Below are 13152 nucleotides of genomic sequence, written 5' to 3' on the forward strand. Positions count from 1 at the left end.
CTGCAGGGTACAGTGACCAGCAGGGAAGAGTAGTGCTAGAAGTCTAAAAGAAGAATATTCAAGTCTTCTCAGAGAACCAACAGCTTTCTTCTACTACAGGTACTGGAGTAACTAAGAAAAGAGGGATTGGTTTGGGATTTTTTTATGGGCCAGCTGCAGAGAGAACAATTCCTGTGAAGATTGCTTTTAATCAGTCACTTGGCAAAGTGTCCCAAAGATGAGCAAGATTTATTACCTTCACCTTGAGGCTGATATATAAATGGTCTTAGCTACCTACAGCACACAGATTTGTAACAGTGGGATTTAAAGGCTCGTGTGTCCCACTTCCCATCATCTCCACCAGCAACATAAGTTTGGCAGGACAATTCCAAAAATTAGTAAAGACTGAAATATACTGGTGAGGCAGGGGTGTCCCAAATTCATTGAAACAGATATGTAAATTGCAGAAAGCTGTACCAAAACCTGCTTTGAGTACAGGGGAGAAGCAGCCCTGCCCACAAATTATCCTCACAAGAGCACACACACATCAGCTGGGCAAGTTAATAGCAGTGTAAGAGTCCACATGGTAACTAGTCAAATTGTTCTAAATAGTCTCAGATGTCAATCTTTAAAATGCACTACTATCCAGGGTAGCTTTGGGTGAGAAAGGAATGAAGGTAAAAACCAAAGAGAAATGGATGTAATTTAGGAAGGAAATTTTTGACTATTGAGAAGATTTCTTGATACTGAAGTAGCCAAGTCTGAGGCTTTAGTCAGGTTCATATTTATTGAAATGAGCAGATACAGAGCATCCAACACGTTTGCAGGTGGAGAAATGCATCCACTGGGAGCAGAGCTGCAGGGGGTCACATCTCTGGGACTCCAGTTGGAGGCTCACAGCTGACCCCTACTCTCTGTGTATGCACACTTTTAGATGCACTAAATGCTACAATTTTACTGTCTTAAATTAACTTCTTGAATGTTATTTTCTCTCCAGGTGGACAGACAGTCTCTCACTACAAAAAATTCCAGCAATAACTTTCATCCAGACCCCTGACAGCACCGAGTCTTTCCTCAAGCACAGGAGGCTCCTGAGACAGGCACAAGCTCAGCTCTCCACAGCCCTTGGCCCATCTTCAGCACCACAGCTGCCAGAGACAGTGCTGCCTTGAAGGAAAACACACCTGAGAGACCAAACAGTCCCTCATCCCCTCTAAATGTGATTCAGTGGCTCCACCTCAAAAATATGTTAGAATGGAGATGAGGGGAAAGAGGAGAAGGAAAGGAAAATGTACTGGAAATTTACTGTAACAGATCTACATTCATATTACTTGTAATACACACATATGTAGCACCCACTTTCATGCTCATGGCCATTTAATAAAGCTTTAGAAATTGTTTTTGAGTGGATGCTCAAAGAGAAAAAGAAATTTATACCCTGCTCTCTACAATCCTGGTGTGCCATTGGGAGCCTGGGAATCTTTCCCCCTTTTAGTACAACTTCTGACAAACAATTCCATGTTTTGGGCTCCAAAACACACTCCTGACTCTCCCAGCACGTTTTAATCAAAGCTCTGCCTATCTTAGCCATAGCTTTGTTCAGCAGAAACAAGATTTTTCACTTTTATTTGTGCTGGAGGAAATGATGTAAGTAGGTTTTCACCATCAATTAATGTCAGGGAAGCCACTCTTCCCTACTGTGTCACCTTCCCCTCTTTCTGTCATTCACTGGGAGATGTAGGGAGAGGCTTGCAATCAGTAACCTGAGGTGTCAAGGGCACTTCAACAAATGCTGGAGCTACACAGTGCCACAGCAAAGGCACGAGAGCCTGGTCCTGCCGTGCCCATTAGATGCAGGTGTATGGTGGCAGAACAAGAATTCTTCTGGCAGCAGGTTCAAAGCAAGAGTTACCAAAGGCTCCTTAATCCTGGAGGGCACATCCACTAAACAAAGATATTTGTGCTTCCTTAGTCTTACACTATACCCAGAATCCAAATAATACAGTTTTATCACTAATGTACTAAGAGCTGATATTCTTCTTAAGGCTCTATTTAATTTTCAAAGTACATTTCATTCTTTTTTAAAATTTGTTTCCCAAAAACATCCATCCTACAATGCTCAGCAAAAGGAGGAAGAAAAAGGAAACCTTTTTATTCCTTTTAATGAATCTGGGGGGGCTGACATAGATTTCCTGAATGCCTGAAGATGACAATGATTAATGAGAAAGGGAGGACAAATAAATCATAAGTCTTGTATTTTATAAATAAATGACAAAGTTTAGAAGAACTTTTCTATTCTTCATTTCAGCAACAAGATTAATTCCCAGCTCCTTCTGGAGGACAGTCCCCCTTGAGCTGAGTGGTGATTCTTTTTCTGCAGGGAAGATGGAACAGAAGGAAGAACAGGAAGACAGGAAAAAGGAGAGAGTGTAATAGATTCCAGGTTTAATTTCCAAAAAGTTTTGTTAACCTTGACACAAAAGGATTGAGAAGGTGCTATCAGTGAATTTCAGTTCTGTCTCCCTGCTTGAGACATTCCCCTGAACCAGTAAAAGCCCTGTGGACACGATATATCTGACAAAGTAGCTGGGAGGAGCTGGGAGTCCCTTGTGGCCAAGGGACATGCCCCACCCCAGGGACTGCCCTGCAGAGGTGTCCCCAAAGCCATGGCCCAGCCTGCCTCACCCCCTGCACAGAGCAGCCCTGCAAAGTGACACAGGGGAGGCCTGAGGGCTTGTAGCCACCCTGACCCAAAAAATGGCACACAGGGGGAACCTGTCCAGCTGGGACATGGACACCCCAGGGCTGCCCCACCGAGCCCACCAGCATCCCCCTGGGCTGGCACTGCAGGCACAGGGCTGGGTATAAGGCTAGAGCACCTAAAGGAACCAGCCAGAACAGCCCTACACCCCTCTATGTCACATCACTCCAGGATTTCTAAGAATAAAATACTGGAAAAAACCACTTTGTTTCTGTTTCTAAATTTCAGAGGTTTTCTTGTGAACAGCCCTCCTTTCTCCAGCTCCAGTGCTCTACAAGAGAAATATGGAAGCAGGGCACAGGGTGGCACTGGTGAGAAAAGGCTCCTGCTTTGGGGAAACCAGACAGGTTTAGATGGGTTATTAGCACCTCAAATACTACAGCCAAGTAGTATTCTTATTTTCTGGAGATCCCTTCAAGGTTTGTGCAAGCACCTTGGAGCTGCAATCAGGCACTCTGCTTAAACAGAGCTCCAGTTGACCTTGACAGAGAAATTCTCCAAGTGCACAGAGCTCCTGCTGGCCTGTGACCATGAGTTCCTGCTGGCCTGTGACCATGGTCACAGGGGCAATTGGAGGAAGGTCACTCACAATCCCCTGCAGGAAACTGCTGCAAGGGACCTCCACAGCCACCTTTGCTGCTGCGCCTCCCAACAGGGGCTGCATCTTCAAGGATTTTATTTTCCATTTCTGAATAGCAGTCACCCTTGTAAACTGAGACCAGTTTGCCAGTCTGTGTCCCCAGGTTGTCTCTTGACTTTCTCCCACATTTTTCACGGTCTCTTATTCCTTCTTGCAGTTTAAGTGTTCTATATGAAGTAATTTATATATTGGTCAGCAAAGCATCTAACAGTTTCCCTTTTTCTCCATTGTTTCCCTATTTATACAATGGCCTTTTCCATGGTTGCAATGTGATTTATTTGTGATAAACTTCCAATATATTTTTAAATAATATGCAAATTACTGGCAAACAGATGCTGCAATACTGAATTTCATAGAATCATAGAATATTCTGAGCTGGAAGGGATCCACAGGGATCATGAAAGTTCAACTCCTGGAACTGCATAGAACAGCCCATGGGTCACACCAAGTGCCTGAGATTGTTGTCCAAATGTTGCTTGGTCTCTGTCAGGCTTGGTGCTGTGACCCCTGTCCTGGGGAGCCTGTTCCAGGGCCCAAGCACCCTCTGGGTGAAAAATCTTCTCCTAATATCCAACTAAAACATTCCCTGGCATAGGTTCGTGCCATTCCCTCAGGGAATTCATCCTTTACTCCCTTTCTTGAAGAGGAAGCAGGGAGAAAAACACAGGAATAATTTTGCACCTGGAAAACAGGGTTGCCCAGGGGATTTTCTAAAGATTTTCCATGCTTCCCTTGTAATTCCTGGTGGCCCCTCTGCTTCTTCCCAAAAACTCTGTTCTAGTTTGTGGTGTGGAGCCGTGTCTGTGACCCAGACTTACCATGGACACCCTGGCAAGTGTTTGGACATGACATCAGCCAGAACCAAGGATTTTGTGTTTCTGACATGTCTCCCTGTGCATCCTGTTTCCTCTCTTTATTTTGCCTTGTTTTCTCTATTTCTTAGACACAGGTGGTCTAGATTGAAATTGGGAAGAGCTCCATCCTACAAAAGTACAGTCACAATATGGAGGAGTCCAGCATGAGATTTAGATCTAGAAAGCTCTAAATATTCATATTCAACAATAAAGCCAGAAAGTGTCTGTATTACAAACGCTTTCACAAATAGTAAGCGCTAAACAAGAACTCAAACAGTAAATATGAAACAAGAACTAATGTCTGGAAACCAGAGCCAGGCAAATCTGAAGTAGAAACTAGATATACATTTTTAAACTTCAGGTGTGATTAATCACTGCAATTTACTGAAGTCTTTCCAAAAGACAGGCTTGAGTTAGACTCAATGTCCTGGGCTCCCCAGAAAAATAATTGGATTAAATTCTACTTTCACCTGATGATCAGAATATCCCCTCTGGTCCTAAGTGACAATGTCTGCATTAGTTGAGTCAGACAGAACAGAGTTTTCATCAAGACAACCTCAACATTTCATAGTTATATTAAACCATTGGGCTGTTTGCTTGTCTTTTCTGCCAGCTGCATGTTGACTTTTTAAAATCTGGGTTCCTATGGCAGGCAGTTTACCTTCTTTCACAAAGCTGTCCAAATTGTGTAGCTGTCCATAGGGCTATAAATACTGCTCTAAGTCAGAGGAAAAAAGTTTTAATTAAGATTCTGAACTTCCAGCCCTACGGCATGAAGGAGAACCATGTGACTTTTATATTGCACATTGGTCATTAGGAAAAGTGTTTCCAGTCCATTCTGCAAGCAATCTCCAGCAAAACTGTGTAGCTGCTCAAAACAATTTTGCAAAATCACTGACACAGACATTTCTTTACATTTCATGACATTTTATTGGTCCTGTTACACTGGGACTTACTTCTTTCTACAGTGCCCAGGAGGCAGTTTTCAGTCAGTAATGCTATTTTCTTGGTCCCTTCTACAACTACATCAAATAAAATTCCAGTTTTATTTCCCATGTTCTGTACAAGCAGGGCAGTTTACAACTCAGCTGAAGCAAATCTACTTGGTTAGTTCCACTTTCAATGTTTAGCAAGAAAATATTTTCTCTAAACAAGTCATTATTTATTAGGGACATGCTTATTCTTTTTTTTTTTTTTTTTTTTTTTTTTTTGAGAGGTCAGCACATATTTTGTCCTTCAACTATTCCCCAAAGAAAGGGGGATTCTTAGATGACCAGAGATCTCCCAGTGGATAAGAAGTACTGTTACTGTTTCTGAAAAATACTAGCAATGTAAGACTCCATGTTGTGTTCTCAGGTACTGAGATACTTTGGGTTTTCCATTGAGCTTGAAAACCTCAAAAACCTGACCATGTTTTAAGGCTTGATGCAGGAGGCAGACCCTCAGCAGGGATTAGTCTTCTGCTAATTACCAGCTTGTGAAGGCATTCAGAGGTGCTCAGTAAAGATGGAGGGGAAATCTCTGGTTCCTCCTACTGTCACACCATTTTGCTGATTTTGGTGGAGCTGCTTTTAATTAATTAAGTGAAAGGAGCCCCTTTAAGGTTCCCACCATAAAATCTCACTTGATTCCTCATAAATAATGTCTCTAGAGCTCATTCATAGTAATAAAAATATATAGTGTGCTGATTAAAACTGTTATAATTTATATGCATTAAAACATCGATTTAAAGACATATTAAGGGGCAAAATTCTTTGACAATGACACTCTAGTTTGAATTCCTTTACAATCTAAAGATTCAGGAGCTGAGATTGCCATGTACTGGCAAAGAAAAATAAAACTCAATGACATGATTTTCCTTCCTTCTGTGTTGGGAGAAAACCTTTCACTGAAAAAAAAAAAAAAAAAAGACAAAAACCTCCTTTACAAATAGGAACAGTTCCTAAACTTAGTGGGGTTTGAAGGACAGATTCTTAAAGGCATTAATACTATTTTTCATAGATTTACAAAGAGGTTGTCAAGGCAAGGTTCAGGAGAGCAAACAATCCACCTCAGTGTCCATGATGATGATGATTCAAATCGTCACCACAGTCATTTTTAAAACAAAGGCTCACTTTTCTGGTTCATGTCAAAAGTCTGAAAGGGAAGGAAATTGCAAACTCCACAACCAGCCCCATGCCTGGTGCTACATCCCATCAAGCTCTCCCTGTCCTTCCAATGATAATGAGTACAGGGATGCCCAACATTTTCTAAGAGGGTACCTGATGTCCCCTTTTGCAATGTGTCTTTCAAAGCAATCACTTTGGTTGGTCTGAGGGAGCATTTCACATGTTTTTGCTGTTCTGACAGTCCATGAGCAGCCCACAGCATGCAGGAACAAAAACCTGCATTAAAAACACTGGAGCCAAAGGTGGTATTTCACTCATCAAGGGCTGAGGTGGCCAACTGCCTGAATGGCAAAAGCAGACAAAATTCCATGTAAGGTTCTGTGCCTGCTTCTCCCCTGGCATAATTCAGCTTATGATACCAGTTTATTTAACTAACAGACCTTAACCTGTGTCTTTCATGCTTTCCATGCCCGCAGGTTAAGGATAGCTTTTCAGTCTGAATGACCCTGGGATGGAACAAGCAATGCTGAGAAAGAACAGAAGTAGGATTTCAGAGCAAGAATTTGGACAAACACAGGACTCCCATGCTGCTGCCTGTAGCAGAGCACAATAACTTTTTTTCTGTACAAAAGCTGAACCCTCAAAGGCACAAAGCTGCTGGGGACAGAAAACCATTTCTAATGGGTTCAGCAGCTGTAAACAGTATTATCTGCTAAGTTTAATGATTAACTATTTCTTTTCCATTTGTTCAAAGGAAGACAAATGCAGAAACATGAATTGCAGCCAGACTGTTCCATCAGAGTGCACTTGATGCAGCCAGTGCTGTAAATGCACTCCACATTAGCTGAGAGCTCACCTCGGGAAGGCCACTAAAAGCAGCAGTCAGCTCTCATAAAACAAAACACAACAAAAGGGCCCACCATATTTTACGTTATTACAGAAGATTCCTGGTGGGGCACACTCGGAGCTCCTGAACATTCAGGCTTCTGCTGCACAAGGCCATTTCCACCCCACAGCCCCTCGTTGTAATCCTGCAGCCAGGGGACACCTTGTGCACAGCACCACGTTCACTGGGCTGAAATAAAGCCATCCACCCACCCAACACCATCAGCCACTTCTTCATTTCCTGTGAGCAAGGTGGTTTCACCTCGACCTGCCTTCAACCCACCTGAGTCAGAGCCCCCTTCCTGTTTGTAAGGCTTGGATGAGTGTGCTTGGTGTGAGTTTCACCACTCACAAAGTTATTGGCTTCATGTTTTATGGTGTGAGATTGAAATTAAACTTTTTCCATGCCAGTAACAGTTCCTGTCAACACAAGGCCATACTATCTATTTCTCTCCTGTGCACCTGCCCTTGTAAACTCTCTACAGAGCAATTCATGCCGATGATATACCAGGCTTTCTTCCCAACAAGCACAGAACTGAAAGAAATCATTGCATGGTCAATGTAGTGGAGAGGGGAAGTTTTTAACCAATAATAATTGCAGACAGAAACATTTCTATTCCAGATTTTTACTCCTGATGTCAGTCAAGAGTGCTGAGATTTGAAGAAAGAGGGCTCCATCAGACTAAAATCACTCAGTGCAGTGAAGTGATGTCTGTGCCAGGTTTTAGGCTGTAGCAGAAGATCCTCCTTCAGCAGCACCCATTTACATCTCTGAGGGCTGAGTAGTGCTGTGCCATTCCATCCGCAGCATTTCCCCCACTGGGCAGAGGTGCAGGGGAACTGAAACCCCTGAAACAATCCCTGAAACCAAACAGAAATCTCCAAAGAATGCAGAAACCTGACATTGTTTTTGCCCTGAGCACACTCCCAGACCAAGATAAACTTCCAGTCTTTGGGATGAAGTGGAATATAAATTTTAAAGCATGAAGACAAGCCTCCTGTCCTTCCCTAATGCCCAGCTGGTCCCCTCTTCCCTGCCCTGCTCAGCTCTGTGGAACACCAGTCACCAACTCCTCAGGTACCTTCTGCTGGTGGACATGTTCCTGCAAGGCTGTGCTCTGAACACACAAACAAAACCCTCAGATCCAGGGGATGCAGGTGCTTAACCTAAGCTGTTGAAGTTCACTTATTCTGCAGATGTCACTGGGAACTATTCATGTGTTTCGGAATTAAGCCCGTGATGAAAGGCTTTGCTGGATAAGAGACTGAGCTCCTGGTGTTTTCGGCATGAAGCCTGAAATTTGGCAGATTTTTACTGTTGCAAATAAACAATGCCAACAGCAAGAGGAGGTTTTCAAATGCTTTTACTGGGAATTGACTTAAAATAGATTTATTCAGCAGGACTGAGAAAGCACTGCATCACTAGTCATTTGGGACAATACTGCTTCACAAACACATATGGGATGATATTGAAATTCCAGTTATTCAACCCTGAAATTTTAGTCCAAAAAGCCAGTACCATTCTGGGCTCAGCTAGAATTTTCTTTATTAGTTTTTAATTTCGAAGTTAACTGTCATCATAAAGCAGGAGCACAGTTTTGCTGTAGATTTCCCTGGGGATCCTCGCCTTTCGCCAGCCATGCTCAAAAAGATGAGGGCACAGGACTTTCCCTGCGTGTGTGGGAACAGGCAGGAGGTAGAATTACAAATCACACCTAGGCAATCTTTAGCCCCAGGTCTCTCAAAAGATGCATCAAAAAATGCTGTGAAAGCAACCCACTTACCTTTGAGAAATTGCTGAACTGTTAGTGCACTGTAGATGCAAGCAGGCAGAATTTCTTATGACCTATGGCCCCGTTTATATCCCTTTTTCCTTCACCACTGTCTTTATTTATATTTTGCAGTTATCTGCTTTCTTTGAGGGTGAAGGGATAGCAGTCATTACTTGCTGTCTTTCATACTTGAGATGTTTCCATGGATCCAGGATAATTGCTTCTTTTCAGAGTGCTAAGGTAAGAACTGTGTAACAATTAACGTAAAAGGTGAGGTTTGATTGAGTTTCCAGTGTCACAATAATATTGACAATGCTGAAGGCCATAATTCATTAATACCAGGGAATTTAATATCAGAGTCAACGAGCTAGCTTATAGCTATCACACCTCTGCTGGGAAATGATACTGAAAGGAGCTTTATTGCAGAGGATTTGAGACTTACAGAGGCAGTGGAAGAGGCAAATGCAGCTTCTAGCAAAGCTTTGCTGCTGCATAGAAGACAAGTTTGTGCATAAGTACCAGATAGGAGCCATGGGGATGTGGATGTAGTTTCATGTTACCAGGCAGGAAGCATGGCAGTAAGCAATAAATCTCTTTTCCATGTCTCAATCTCCTAGCAGCAGCAATTGAAGAGGCAGTTGATAAAGACTCATGTTTCTTCCTAGTAAAAATTAATCTTCTAATTATTCTGAGTTGTCTTCTCATCAAGAAAATAGTGATTAAAGAGGTTGGGGGAAAAAAAGCAAAAAAGAGGAACTCAATCTGCAGTGATAAGAAACTAAAGGTCACTATGACAAAGTGTAGAGGTGTCTCTCCTGAAAATGACAATATGATTGTTCAGCCAACATCATTCCCCCATTTCTGGGCTCTCCCATGGTGTTTCACTGAGCTAGCACAGCCCCATGGACTGAATTTGACAGATTCCCTGCTCAAGAACATTTGCACTTACCTTCCAGACTTGTAAGCTAAGAGGTGTCCATTATTCAATTTTTTTTTTTGTTTATGAAGGGTCTAGAGTGTGGCATTTAACAAAAACCTCCTAACAGCCTTTTTTTTCTCCTCTGTGATATTTTTATGCTTCTTAATCAAGCAAGAAAAAAACAAACAAACCCAACATACTTCCAGTAGATCCGAAAGACAAATCATTATTTTAAATGTACAGAGTAAGGTCTGCCTTGAAATGAGCATCCAAGGCAATTGCTGTATTTTAAAAGCTCCCCAAGTTGCAGGCTTAATATGAAACAGTTCTCAGCAGAATGTCTTTTACTGCCTTTTCAAATAACAGCCTAACCATAAGTATAGATCTTCTGGATAGTCTCAGTGTAAAAGATCAATTGCAGAACAGGCAGCTTGATGTTTGCAATCTGTCTTTTAGTAAACATTTCTCTTTCTCCTCCTCAGTTGGAAAATTCCTGCTGGGTTCTGAACAGCAGAGACCTTGAGGAGCTTTCATGTCGGTAAATTATAACAGACGTAACTTTTTCCTTTTTTTTTTTTCTTTCCACTGATAAGGATGTCCTAGCAAAATCATCCCTAGCCTTTCTTCCTAAATGCATTCCTCAGCCAGCTTACAAAAGTTACTTGAGTTCCAAAAGTCAATATTGCTATAAAAAGAGCATGGAAATGTAACACCCCTTTTAGTGGTGATGGGAAAGAAATACCGTGTGTGACTGAGGCTGGTATGTTATCCAGCTTAAAATACCTGATGATGTTTTGGAGCACTTTAGCCATTAAATTCAGTTTACTGGTATTGCAGACATCACTTTATAGAAAACACTTCAGACTCCACTTTACAGGCAGTCCAGCTTTTCGCTCTCATTCTTCCTAGTGGAAAACTGTTTAGAAATTTGATTATTTTAAATAGCTAGGAACATTCTCAAATATTCTCTCAGTGCATTCATAGGCAATATATGCTCGTTTGCTTTTGGGCCAATGTCATACTTTAGATTAAACATATCTTTTCTTTCCCTGCCCTTCATCCCTCTGATTCATGTATTCCTCAGTCCTATGAAATCCAGTGTTATTTAAATATGATGTAGCCTAGAAGAAGAATCCTAAGGTCAGGCAGCCCCTGGGATTCACAACTCCTACAACTGCCAAATAAGGAATTTCTGGACTACATCCCTATCAGCTATACAGTTTTGCTGTAGATTTCTGTAAATTGCTGTAGATTTGCTGTAGATTTCCTCTGTGTCTGTGTGTGTGTGTGTGTGTGTGTGTGTGAGACCTGGGCATACACACTGTGAGCTCATAATTATTCAACACCCAACTGATAATATCCAGGCACTCATCTCCTCGATCATTTCCAGCTGATTTATAGATTTATTTTCCTGTTAGGCTGAATCCCATGACACAGGTTACCACAGGCTGCAGTTAAGGTGATGATTTATATTCTCTTGTATTGCAACAGCACCTTTAAACTTCAGCACTTGATCGGAGATGGGAGAATTTGCTCCATGGGATCAATACACAACAGTATCACTGACCAGTGTAGTGCACAATCTTCTTCAGGACCAGAACTGCACAGCTCCAGAGACACTCCACACGTGCTAAATGTACTCACTCAGTCCAGAGCAAAAGGAATGTTCTGCAACCCCAAACCAGGGCAAATTGTGACTGGGTCACCATGAGTCCCACCCTTCTCAGTGTCATCAGAATAACCAGAATGAATCATGAGTTAAATCAGGAAAGCTGAATTTTAGGACAAATGTAATGTTTCTGGACTTGAGGGCCAGCATGATACAGGTGTGATCCCACAGGTACACCCTGCAAAGCCCAGCCAGCTGCTTCACCCACAGCACAGAGCCTGCTCTGGCAGGAGCTCGCACCAGCTCAAACAGAACATCTCAGGATGTCCAAGACACAGCAAAAGTCCTCAGGCGATGCTCAGAGGTCTTTTCTTCTGCTGGAAAATACTAAAAAAAAAAAACTAGGATCCTTCCTAGATTGTTCCATTCTCCTGGATGAACAGGTGTCTAAGATGTGGCAATTGTCTTTTAGTACAGAGATAAATTTAGTGGTTGGGATGAAAGTCAGAAACATGGTTTGTAAGGACAAAGTTAAAATAAGATTAACATATTTTGCTTGGAAAACATGTAATTTTTTCCTCCCTATTTAAATTACCAACAGTATTTGGATCATTTTTTCTCATGAGGAATGAAGCAGACCCAGGAAATTTCTTTTAGAAAAGTCAACACTACTTTTCTAATAATATTTCATACTGGAGAAGGATGTCACTCACTTATTGCATACCAGGTCTCTAAAGCAAAAAAACTCTGAAAGCAGCACACTGAAATTACATAAAATAAATAATAACCTGAGATTGTTCTGCTGTTTTCCCCAGCCAGCCCACAAAAAATCAGCTATTTGACTTCTGTGTTATACACTGCCTGTTGTTTGTCAGCAGGAAAAATTCAGAGTATTAAAAATGCTTACTGCTTTGAGAGCAATAATAGAATGTGTGCTTGCCTTCAGATTAGCTATCACTGTTTTTTCCTACAGAGAATGAGAGAAATATAGAGGTGAAATTCCATGTCGTTATGTATAAAGTAGTCTTTGAAGAAGTGCCTGGGGAGATATAGTGTATGGATATTAATGTGTCTTATGCAGCTAAATCCCTGCTCACTACTTATAAAACATAAAAGATATGAAATCTAGAATCTTGATCATAAAACACAAATTAAATCAACACAGTCAACTTCAGAGAGCCCGAATATATTTCACTTCATTAAAAAATAGTAAGCCACACTGGCATTTGGACAGAAATGAAGCCTGCTTGCTAGAACACGTTTTTTTCACAGCATTTTCCCCTTATATCATTATCAGCATGACAAGATCTCCCCAGTACCATGGTTCTCACACCAGCAGGATTCTCTTTTATTTCCTTCAGGGATGGTGGGAAGCTGGCCATGATTTCTTTGCATCTCCAATGGACCTATGATAATGCATCAAAATAAAAGCTGTTCTATTCTGGAATATTTCTCAACCCAGGGAGAGAAACAGGACTAAGGTCCAAAAGGTAAGTAAGGCAACTGGAAGATAAATTATTGGACCAAGATACAATGCAATGTATCAGCTTTTAACTGGTGAGAAATCCATGTTTTCCAAGCCTGACTCAGATGGCCTGGCTGTTAGACCAGGAGTCAGGAGCTGT

This window comes from Pyrgilauda ruficollis, unplaced genomic scaffold (assembly GCF_017590135.1).
Source record: "Pyrgilauda ruficollis isolate IOZ18807 unplaced genomic scaffold, ASM1759013v1 scaffold93, whole genome shotgun sequence".
Taxonomy (NCBI): Eukaryota; Metazoa; Chordata; class Aves; order Passeriformes; family Passeridae; genus Pyrgilauda; species Pyrgilauda ruficollis.